The 11,497-nt window shown below is 40.3% G+C and overlaps 1 pseudogene; it reads right to left on the bottom strand.

Moving 5' to 3' along the window:
- Positions 1-7,959: 7,959 nt before the first annotated feature.
- LOC144580987 (interferon-induced transmembrane protein 3 pseudogene) lies at positions 7,960-8,274 on the bottom strand (annotated as a pseudogene).
- Between the last annotated feature and the right edge of the window lie 3,223 nt (positions 8,275-11,497).

Here is an 11,497-nt window from a genome sequence, read left to right as displayed (position 1 = left end):
GAATCAGTACTCATGTAAAGGGTTTGGGGCATGGAATCTGCCCCAACAATCATATCAAATGCAATATTGGTCATGGAGTCCATCACAATCATATCTACCTCATATAATGTTACTTTTTGACAGTTTTGTAAGAATTTGTTTATTCTGGAGTGTGGTCCTAAAAGTTCCTGGTCCAGCAGATGAAGGGGCACCCCCTGACTTCCCTGGACTCCACGTAGTAAGAAAAACATGTCCTATACTGCCAAGCAAACTTCACCCTGTTCCGCTGCTCACCAGCACTGCCCCAACACACAGACACACACGTGCACACGTGTGCACACACACACACACACACACTTAAGCGTGAAATTGCCTACCCCAACAGTACTTACCCCCAATAAACTGAGGCAGAACTGTGAAGCGGGAATCCTTTCTTGGTAGGTCTAATGGGAAATTTAAAGGTCATAAATATAAAATACTTAGCACAAAAGTGGAGCTCAAAAGTGCTAGGTATTAGTGTTCTTGTTTGTTGCCATCCAGAAAGACTGTGGGGATGTTTTAGCTTCTAAACTTGACCAGGACCTGAACTTTATCTAAAGTTCTGAAGTTCTGGGATATTTTGATTTAACTACTTTCACCAAAAGAAAATAAAGAGATAAGTATGGTAAGGCCCTAAAGGACCAGAATCATATATTTTATTTATCATTATTATTATTTTTAAGACAGAGTCTCACTCTGTTGTCCAGGCTGGAGTGCAGTGGCATGATCTTGGCTTACTGCAACCTCTGTCGCCCAGGTTCAAGTGATCCTCCCACCTCAGCCTCCCGAGTAGCTGGGATTATAGGTGCGCACCACCATGCCTGGCTAATTTTTGTATTTTTAGTATGAGGTTTCACCATGTTGGCCAGGCTGGTCTCGAACTCCTGACCTCAAGTGATCCACCCTCCTCAGCCTCCCAAAGTGTTTGGGTTACAGGTGTGACCCACTACACCTGACCCAGAATCTTGTATTTTAGCATTGTATGACCCCTCTTACTTTGGTACCTGACCCAGGGCATTGAGCAAAGTAGAAACTTAGTACTGTTTAAAGAATGAATGAATGAAAAATAAATGAATGATGCGTGTTTGGATGTTTCTTTTTCTTTTTTTTTTTTTCTTTTTTTTGATACAGAGTCTCGTTCTGTCATCCAGGCTGGAGTGCAGTGGCACAATCTCAGCTCACTGCAACCTCTGCCTCCCGGATTCAAGCGATTCTCCTGCCTCAGCCTCCTGAGTAGCTGGGACTACAAGCACGCATCACCACACCCAACTAATTTTTTTTTTTTTTTAGTAGAGACGGGGTTTCACTATGTTGGCCAGTGTGGTCTCAAACTCATGACCTCAGGTGATCCACCTGCCTCAGCTCCCAAAGTGCTGCGATTGCAGGCGTGAGCCACCATGCCTTGCCTGGATATTTATTAGAACTTCTCTATCAAAGCTTCTGGTCAACAGTAATGGTTTTCTGGTGCATGCTAGTATTTCTACAGTCTTGGACTGTAAGAAGGATTGCTTAACAAATGTCAGAAGACACTTCTGCAAGGCCCCCAGTCCTTCCAGGTATAGATATTTGCCCAGTTCAGAGACCTTACCCACTCCTGCACTTCAACTCTCGCTAGTCCTAAACCTGCAATGCTTCCCTTTCCTTTCACTCATCTCCTTCAGCAGAAATCTTACCCTTTAAGGCTCAGCACAAATACCACTTCTTGCATGAAGCCTTCTTTGATCTTTCCATCTGGAAATGATCGCACTCTCCTTTGAACACCATTGCCCTTTGTACTTCCCTGTTGGCACTTCTCCCATTCCTCCTTATATTAGAATCGTAATCCTGCCTCAGCTCCCCTACTAGTCTGTAAACTCTTTGAGGGCACAGAGCAGATTTTATACACTTTTAGTTTCTCCAACAGTGCCTAGCACTGCCTAGCTCATTGATGCTCAATATACACTCATATGAATGAGTGAATCTAAGCTAGGTGCTGTAGTACATGATGTGTCAAAGGTTGGCAAACCAATAGAACATGTGGCTTGACATGAAATATCTGAAAGGATAAAGCTGTATAATAAAAGTAAACATGGTTCACTGGCATATTTCTCTGTCAGAAGTGTCATTATTAGCCCAAACACTGCCTAAGGCAGGATATCATCTAAAGGGGATCTGCTGGAAAAAAAAATAGTGCTTTTTACTAAACCTCAAATAAAATCACATACATTTATAAAAATAATTAAGTCCTGCTGACTTTTTAAATGATTATATCAGCATTTCAGCGGATGGCATTTAAGAGACTCAGAATGCTCAATTTCAGCCTTGACAGAATTCATCCATCACCTCAACCTTGTTTGTCTCTAAAAACGTTCAGAGTCAGCTGGTTTGACCATTTCTACCCCCTTTGACCTAAGCTCCCATGATTGCTACCTGGTGGGTTTGTACTCAAAGCTGACTGACAATTGTGGCAGTAAAAATGCTCTTTCTAAACAGAATACAAGAACATATAAATACAGTCCTGGCATCAGGTTGTATACTTAAGTACTAAACTTCAGTACTGCTAAGTTGCTAACCCATTAGCATGTCTGCCTATAGTACTACCAAATCACTCATTTGCTCCTGATTTTCTTTCCTGCTGTGTGGAGAGGTACTTTCAAAAAATTTTTTAATTTGACCTCTGTATGACCTCATTAGATAGGTCACTGTGGACGGAGTACACCCTGGAATGAGCATAAGCCCTGGGCAAGGCTGCAAAGTCAACAAAGTTAGTGGATCTCTGCCTCCCTCCAATTGACAAAATGGCATTTTCATTCTCATCTTGAAGCAGTTCTCTCTCTTGCCCTTCTAAATCTCATGCTGTCTCCTGGCTCTTCAGGTTCCACTGGTTCTACAAACCACCGGTCATCCTCTTCCCTGGAAACCCCATTCAAAAGTTTTCTGTTCAGTATCTCCATTTTTCAAGACCTCTCTTGGCTAGAGTTCAATGAGTGGTAATGAGTCATTTCAAATTAGCTCATGTATTACCACCTAGTTAAACCAATGTTTTAGCCAAAAGTGTACATGATATCCAAATGGTAACACTGCTTTATTGTAAACTGATATGGTCTTAAGTAGCTTTATAATTTTTTGGCACGAATTTGTCCTAAAATATATATTTGATACCATCAATCACACAAATACTTAATATTTGTATAGCTAGTTGTTTAATCATGAAATCAGTAGTATATAATGTGATCCATTTACATAGGAAAATGACATGCTGGAACTTCTATTATTTTTTTTTTTACTTTTATTTAAAATGTCTGCAAAGTACATGATTCCCAGAAAAACCTTAGGAATAGATGATAGTGGTAGGAATATCAGCCATATAACATGAAATAGCCAGGCCTTTTCAGTCTGATCTAATTGCAGAATCTTCAACTCCCATTAAAAGAATGCTTTTATGGAAACTGGCAAGGCTAATCCCCCTTAACATGGCAAGAAACTTAATGGAAAAGAAATGCAGAGGAGGAATAAGTCAGAGGCACACCACTAAAAATGGGGCAAACCTAGGCATATACCCCCAAAAATACATTCATAAGTATGCCAAAGACAGTTGCAAGCATATGTATGGAAGCCTTGTTCATAATTTCCCCAAACTGGAGGCAACCCAAATGCCTATTAACAGTAAAATGAATAAATAAATTGCAGTATATTCAAGTATTATACAGCAAAGGGGATGAACAAAGCGCAACTATACCCAACAATAGGCATGAATTACAAAAACACAATGTCAAGCAAAATTAGCCATAATCAACAAAGACATGCTGTATTATTTCACTTACATAAAGTATAAACACAGGCTAAACCAATCTATCGTGTTCAAAGTCAGGTTAGTGATTACCCTTGGGAGGAGGAAGTAGTGACTAAGGGAGTCTTCTGGGTGCTATTCAGGTTATATTTCTTCATTTGGGTGCTGATTACACTGGTATGTATGTTTAGCTTTTGAAATGTCATAAAGCTGACACAATTTTTTCACTTTTCTGATACATGTAACACTTCTTTAATAAGTTCAATAAAGCACAATACCAATAGAAATACTGAATACAAGGGGGTTTGGTGGGGCAAATAGGAATGGGGCAAAAGACAGAAATAAGGTGGTTGAACATCTTGGAATAACTCTTATGGAAGAAAAATAGAAAAATAAAGAGGCAGCCAGACAAAATTTATTCTTATACAATGGTAGCATGGCTTTATTCTTTCAATAACTATTTCTTGATCAACCATAATGAGACAGGCACCATTCTAAATGCCTGGGACACATGGTGAAGAAAACATACTCCTGCCCTTGTGGCAATCACATAGTTGCAGGCACATCCTATCAGCATTGGGTGCGGTAGTCTTTTGAAGGGAATATGTGGGAATCTTCAAAACCTAAATCCTCATTGATTAGATTATGTCATGGTTTGCTTTATGTGATCAGCAGCTATGTCAAGATACCAGAAGAGACTGAACTCATGGTCACCAGTCTTGTCTTCCTAGAAGGTTTCAAGTGATTTGAGTCCAAGAAGCAGTGTTCTGAATGAAATCCAACAAGAAATTGTGGGTTTCACTCTGTACGTGTTCTGAGTCCAGCTTAAAAGGCACGGTGTGCTCTCCTAAGCTGACTGAGAAACAAGCTTTGCCGTCGTCTGGCTGGACGTCCCTCACTCTGGCACCTGTCATCCATTAGGAGCCCTCCTACTGGGATCTTTCATCATTGAAAATATATGATGATTTTCATTACCGCGTAGCCTAATTGGTAGTGAGTATTCCTTTAAAATATATTCCCCTAAATACTGGGCTTTGGATTTACTTTGAAGTTTCTAACATCAGCACAGTTGGACTAAAATCATAGATACTAATCACAGAAACTGAAAAGTTCGGTGCAGGAAGAATCACCACCATGGTTCTTTTCTTATTATAACCAGTTGGGCAGTAAGCACACAAATGAGAGGGAACCTTACAGCTAAACCAGCCTATGGCTGGCGCTGGTAGCAGGCTTGCTAGGCCCACTGTGTTTGTGTATCCCCTTGTGAAATTACCATCTCAAAGGAAGTGTTTGATGTGACCAGTTTGCTTTCCCAGCCAGTGGAGTAATATTAGATTTTTAAAAATAAAGAAAACACATCATATTGTAAGATTTCAACACTTGAAATATTGTACCCAATTTTATAGAGTAAATGTGTATTTATGAGGGAGAAGCTGAAATACAGTATTTTCCACTTATTAGTTGTTATCATCTGCTTAATAAACTGCTCAGGCTGAAAGGGAAAGATATCATGAAACAACTTATGCCATCTTCTTATTTTTAATTTTTTTATTTTCCAGTGGAAACACCAGTGCCCTTAAAGGGTTAATGACTTACTGTCAGTTACTGTTGGTCGCGGAGCTCAGTGTTGAACACAGATTTCCTGACGATTGCCCCAGTACATCTTCCACTCTATAATATTGTTAATAAAATTACGCCACAAACATACCTTTTACCCTTGCTGTGCACATGGATTTATGTGTGCATACAGAAAAAAACCCACAAAATAAAACATTTTATTTACTTTTGGATAAAGTATATCACCATACTTTTAAGTATAAAGACTTCAAGCTAGATTTTAAACTGAGCTTGTTTCTTAAAGATTATAGGATAGATGCTAGAAAATGTAAATTTAAAAACAAATCTGTATAGAAAAAATTAGTTTATGAAAATACATTATGGCCAGGCGCGATGGCTTACACCTGTAATCCCAGCACTTTGGAAGCCTAAGGCAGGTGGATCACCTGAAGTCAGGAGTTCGAGACCAGCCTGACCAACATGGCGAAACCTCATCTCTACTAAAAATCCAAAAATTAGCCGGGCATGGTTGCATGCGCCTATAATCCCAACTATTTGGGAGTCTGAGACAGGAGAATCGCTTGAACTCAGGAGGCGTCAGAGGTTGCAGTGAACTGAGATCACGCCATTACACTCCTGCCTGGGCGACAGAGGGAGACTCATCTCAAAAAAAAAATTAAATACTTAAAAATGAATGGAGGAAACTAAAAATATATACATATAAGATAGAATTTGCAGTTTACTCCCTTTCATTTGTAAACTGATAACGGTCTTAAGTAGCTCTTAGCTTTATAATTTCTTAGCATTAATTTGTCCTAAAATACACATTTGATACCATCAATTACACAAATACTTAACATTTGTATAGTTGTTGAATCATGAAATCAGGAGTATGTAACATGATCCATTTAGATAGGAAAATGACATGCTGGAACTTCTATTAATGTTTATATTTTACTTTTATCTAAAATGTCTGCAGTTAGCTAGTGTGACCTATAATCTCTATGAAGGTAAGAATCACGTCATTTCATTCACCAGTGCATTCCAGTACCTAATATAGCACACAGCATATAGTAGGGGCTTAATAAATATGTTGAATGAATGAATGAAAATAATAAATTTTAGATTCAAGCTAGCTATGTGATATGTATCATAAGAAGAAGTTACTCTCCAAGTATCCCACTGCTGGTTAACAAAAGCGCCTGGGCTAGACCCCAATATAAGGCCGTTTGCTAGCTGCCATTCATAGATGTAGTTTTCATCTTATCTTTGACATCAGTAGATCAGTGGCTCTCAATCTACTCTTTCCTCACCAGCAGCATCAGCATCACTGGGACCTTCTCAGAAATGTCAATTCTTGGGCCCACCCCACTTCTACTGAATCAGAAACTTTAGGGGTAGAGCTCAGCAGCATTTTAACAAGCCCTCCAGGAGACTCTGGTGCACTTCAACCTTGAGAAGCACTGGTCTACATAATATGAGTGGCACTCTTGATATTTTATGACATTCTGTAATTTTAGGCAAAAGAAGATTGTGCTTACAAACTTGATGGTTCATTTACATAAAGATAAAGATACCATTTGTGGGTTTTTTTTTAAATCAATTGAGATTGAGGAGAGTAGTAGAATCATATATGTTGTTTTCACATAACCTGCTCAGGTTCCTGGCACATAACTACTCAGGGTTTGTTAAAGTCATCTGAGGATACTGTCCAGATTTTATGGGCATTTCTATATGTACTATATAGGCAATATACTGTAGTAGTCAATTACATGGGTCTTGGAATAAGACTGACCTAGTTTTGAATCTCAACTCTGCCACTAACTAGTTGTGGGACCTTGGGAGAATTACTTAAATCTTTCCAAGCCTCACTTCCTCATCTCTGTAACGGGGGTAATTATATACCTACTCCTCAGTATTGTTATGAGGATAAATAAGAAAAATACATGCAAAGAGTTTAATACAGTGCCTTGTACCTAGTAATTGCTTAGTGATGGCAGCTATTATTATGATGATGATTATTAGCATAATCATCATTACCATCATCATCATCATTTGTTCTCAAGTAGGATGGATTATTCATTTGGACACAGATTTGGCATACATTTTAAACTGGTAGGTATTTTTTTTTGTTATAGTCCCATGAAAAATGCCTGTTTTCTCAGTGTTATTTGAATATTCCCAGGCTTTTGAAAGCGAGCTTAGGGCACAGCTTAGATAAATGTTTCCTATGGCTCCCCAGATATGATTCACACTCTAATAAAACCTTTTAGATGAATTCTCCTACAGTGGGTTTTCCTTGCAAAATATAAAAGTGCATCAGAACACAAAACTATATCAGAAATATATTCTCACAGAAAGACGGTTTTTTATTTTTTCCCCAGGAACACGTGCACTTTATTGAACACCATTGTAGAAAAGTGTGTGAGGGTAAAGGGCTGATACAGGCCTCAACTCAGGGGCAGGGTGAGGAATGGAAAGTGGAGTACGTGGGAGACAGGTCACGGGCAGAGTCCCTGGCCTAGATGATTCGTCTTGATCTATTGATAGACTTGCAAAATCAGTATGGAGATGATGTTAAGCAGAATGGTCATGATGATGCCCAAAATCAGGGCTCAGATGTTCAGGCACTTGGCAGTGGAGGCATAGGACTGGGCCCCGGTCAGGTCGCCAACCACCTTCCTGTTCCTAGACTTCACGGAGTAGGTGAATGCTATGAAGCCCAGGCAGCAGGAGTTCATGAGGAGGGTCCAGACCACACGGTCGGGCATGGAGGTCTCGTTTCGGATGTGGATCACAGTGGATGTCAGGGGAGCAGGGTTGTGGGGCGCCCCCAGTGCAGCCACCTCTTGCTCCTCCTTCAGCATCTCATAGTTATGGGGACAGTCAGTGTTGGCGGGAGTGAAGAAGGTTTGGACGGTTCGGTTCATGGTGTCCAGGGAAGACCAGCTGTGGTCGGGTTGCTGGGATGGTTCTTAGTGGGCCCTCTCCTTCCCCCAGAAAGATGGTTTTAAGAAATATGCCCCATACCCTCACTAGTCATATAGCAGAGGAAGAAATAGAAGGTCATGGTGATAAAAACTTGGCTGTCTTGACCCACATAGGCTTTATGATTCACTGAGTCCTGGGAATGTGGTTGAGATCACGTAAATCTTGCTTAATCTTCAAATTTAGGAATTGGGACAAAATATAGTAATCAATATTCTTCCCCAGACCAAAAGATACCCTCTAAAGAGGCAGTCACACCTCCTTTTCCATATTTCTCTTAAGAATCACAGCAGATCCCCATACACTCTTCGCTTCCGGTCAGGGAGCAAGGGAAGGTAGTTACACCTGGAGTGAGTTTGGGTGGCGGTGTCCCATGCAAATTCTTCTTTCAAGTCATTTTCAGAATTTCAATGCTGCCAACTTTTATTAACAATTCTCCATGTTTCTGTCATTCAGGGGAAAGGAAGAAACAGTCTCCCTGGTGGATTTCTCGTCAGAGAGGCATGAGTATATTACCGCCTCTCAATTTTTGAAGTAAGCTACATTTCAGGAGATGAAACAAAGGTAACTCTTTACATCTGCAAATATGTTTTCAGTCCTTATATCAAAGGAAGTGAAATAACTCCAAATCTAAGAAAAAAAATCAGGCTTTATAATTTTTTCAATCACGAAGATGTGATATGCTGGGCTAAGTCTACTTTGGTAAGCAAAGTGTGGTTGACAGACAAATGCTTTCAGGGAGAAGCATTTCTCCTGCAAGAGCCTTTTTGGTTAAGTTTCGAAGCCTTCAGCTTCACAGATCTCCCTAGATGCTCCAGAAAATTTGTAAAGTTGAAAACTTGTTCAGCTTTAGGGACAAGAGTCCAAGGACCTTTGCTCTAAAGTTCATTTTCATGTAAAAAGAGTTACCAGAAAATACGTATTTTTTTAAACAACATATATTCTTGTCTTCTTGTCCTTTTGCAAGTCTACAAAAATAAAGCCTATTTAAAATTCCACACTCGTGTAGATGTGGCCTTAGGGAAGACCCATTAGACACAGAGATGATTAATGCTCCCCTCGGAATCTTATTTGCTTCTTCAACTGATTGCTCATATAGAATCTTACTTACCAAGTACTTAAGGATTTAAGTGCCTTATCAGTCTTGGAAATCACCACTCACTAGCCTGCATCTGAGAGTGAGGAGAGGTGCAAGGACACACAGCTTCCTAAATGGGCGAAGCAGGGCACCCTTTCTCCAACTCTGCCCTACAACACCATCTTCACATTTGCCCCCCACCAAAACAAAACAACAACAAAAAACCTAGCCTTAAAATATGCTTTCTATAGCACCAGCCTTTGTAATACAGGTGCCTGTAGGACATCTAAATATTGGGCACTCTGTAATTTGTAGAACCTGATTTTTTCAAATGGATACTAGCGTTGCAAGCTGGGGAGAGAAAAAGGAGAATGAATTGTTAATGGATTACAATTTCTAAATGTCTGCTAGACATCTCCCCATGGATATCCTCTGGCACAACAAACTTAAAGTGCTCTAAACCAAAGTCATTATTTATACTGGACCCCCTGAAAAAGGGCTAGGCTCCTCATTTCCCTATTTCTTTGTTTGTTTGCTTTGAGAGTCTCGGAGTCTTGCTCTGTCACCCAGGCTGGAGTGCAGTGGTGCAATCTCTGCTCACTGCAACCTCAGCCTCCCGGGTTTTAGCTATTTTCCCCTCAGCTCCCCACCACACACCGTAGCTGAGATTACAGGCACGTGCCGCCACCCCCAGGCTAATTTTTGTATTTTTAGTAGACACAGGGTTTCACCATGTTGGCCAGGCTGGTCTCAAACTCCTGACCTCACGATCCGCCTGCCTCGGCCTCCCAAAGTGCTGGGATTACAGGCGTGAGCCACTGCACCCAGCCTGATTTCCCTATTTCTGTCCACATTCCCACACAAATCCTCAGAGGTATCTCTGGCAATTTCCTAACCCTTTTAAAATGCATTTTATCGTTCGTCAGTACTCCTTGGTAACTCTTACTAAATTCAACTTCCTCAGTCTTTTTCTAATCTCGGCCCTCCTTTCCATTCTCAGCAGTATTCCTTGTCCTGGCCCACACCACACACCACATCTCTCCGTCCACGTCCCCTGCTCCACCAGCTGCACTGAGCATCTTCTCCACCGGCCCCCAGCCTTCTATTTCCTCCTTCTGTAATCAGTCCTCCACATCCGCCACAAGAGAGCTTTCTAAAAATGCAGGCTTGATCATGTCACTAAAAGCCTTAAATAATAAGTGATGTAAGAGAATAAAAGCCAAGTGGGGTTATCAGAATTCATGCTTTATTGCTTAAAATGAGCAATTATCCTGATTTTAAGTATACCCAAGCCATTTTCCTATGAATTACAATTGTTATAGTGGAACTCTTTACTACAGTGGTTGTAAGCAAGACCATTATATCTATATTATAGCCTTAGCCACACCATGTTAGGAATATATTGTATGTACTTGTATTTCCAGGAATTTTGTTTGGCATAGTTTATCCAAACATATGCAGTAATGAATTCTGTTGTTCATGCAACATTTACTGAGGACTTACTAGGTGCCGCATGCTGTGCTGTACACTTGGGGTACAAATATGAAAATAACATGGTTTCTGCCCTCATGAAACTTATCTGACTTTCTGAAAGAAAAATAAAGCCTTTAGAAACTCTCCATTACCTAGAAAATAAAGTCTAAACTCCTTATTGTGAAACATAATGAAGAAAATATTTGTGAAATATTACTCTGAGCAAGGACATTAATTTACTAGACCTCTCTCATGAAACCTTCCCTGAACACCCCAGCCGCCAGTAGCCAGAGTCTCGCTTTCCTCACCTGTAAAATGGAGGAAATGATAGTAACTACCTCACAGCAAGATGGTAAGGATGAAGTTCATTCCTGATAGGAAATGTAAAATTCTTAGCACAGGGACTGGTCCACAGTAAGTGCTAAAGATGTTGGAGCTACTATTGCAATGCTTTGTGATTCTTCAAGGACACGTCTCTTTGGAAATGCAAATGTGTTTTTGAAGAAGAATCTGTGAAGCTGTATTCAGGCTGAGGTTTCTTACAGACTCCTTCCAATGAGTAAAAGTTCCCAGCGAGAGCACTGGGTACTGAGGCTGGATAAAGACATGGAAAA

Source organism: Callithrix jacchus, chromosome X, assembly GCF_049354715.1.
Source record: "Callithrix jacchus isolate 240 chromosome X, calJac240_pri, whole genome shotgun sequence".
Lineage (NCBI taxonomy): Eukaryota > Metazoa > Chordata > Mammalia > Primates > Cebidae > Callithrix > Callithrix jacchus.
Note: the sequence above shows the minus strand (reverse complement) of the source record. Positions and strands in the feature narration are given on the sequence as shown.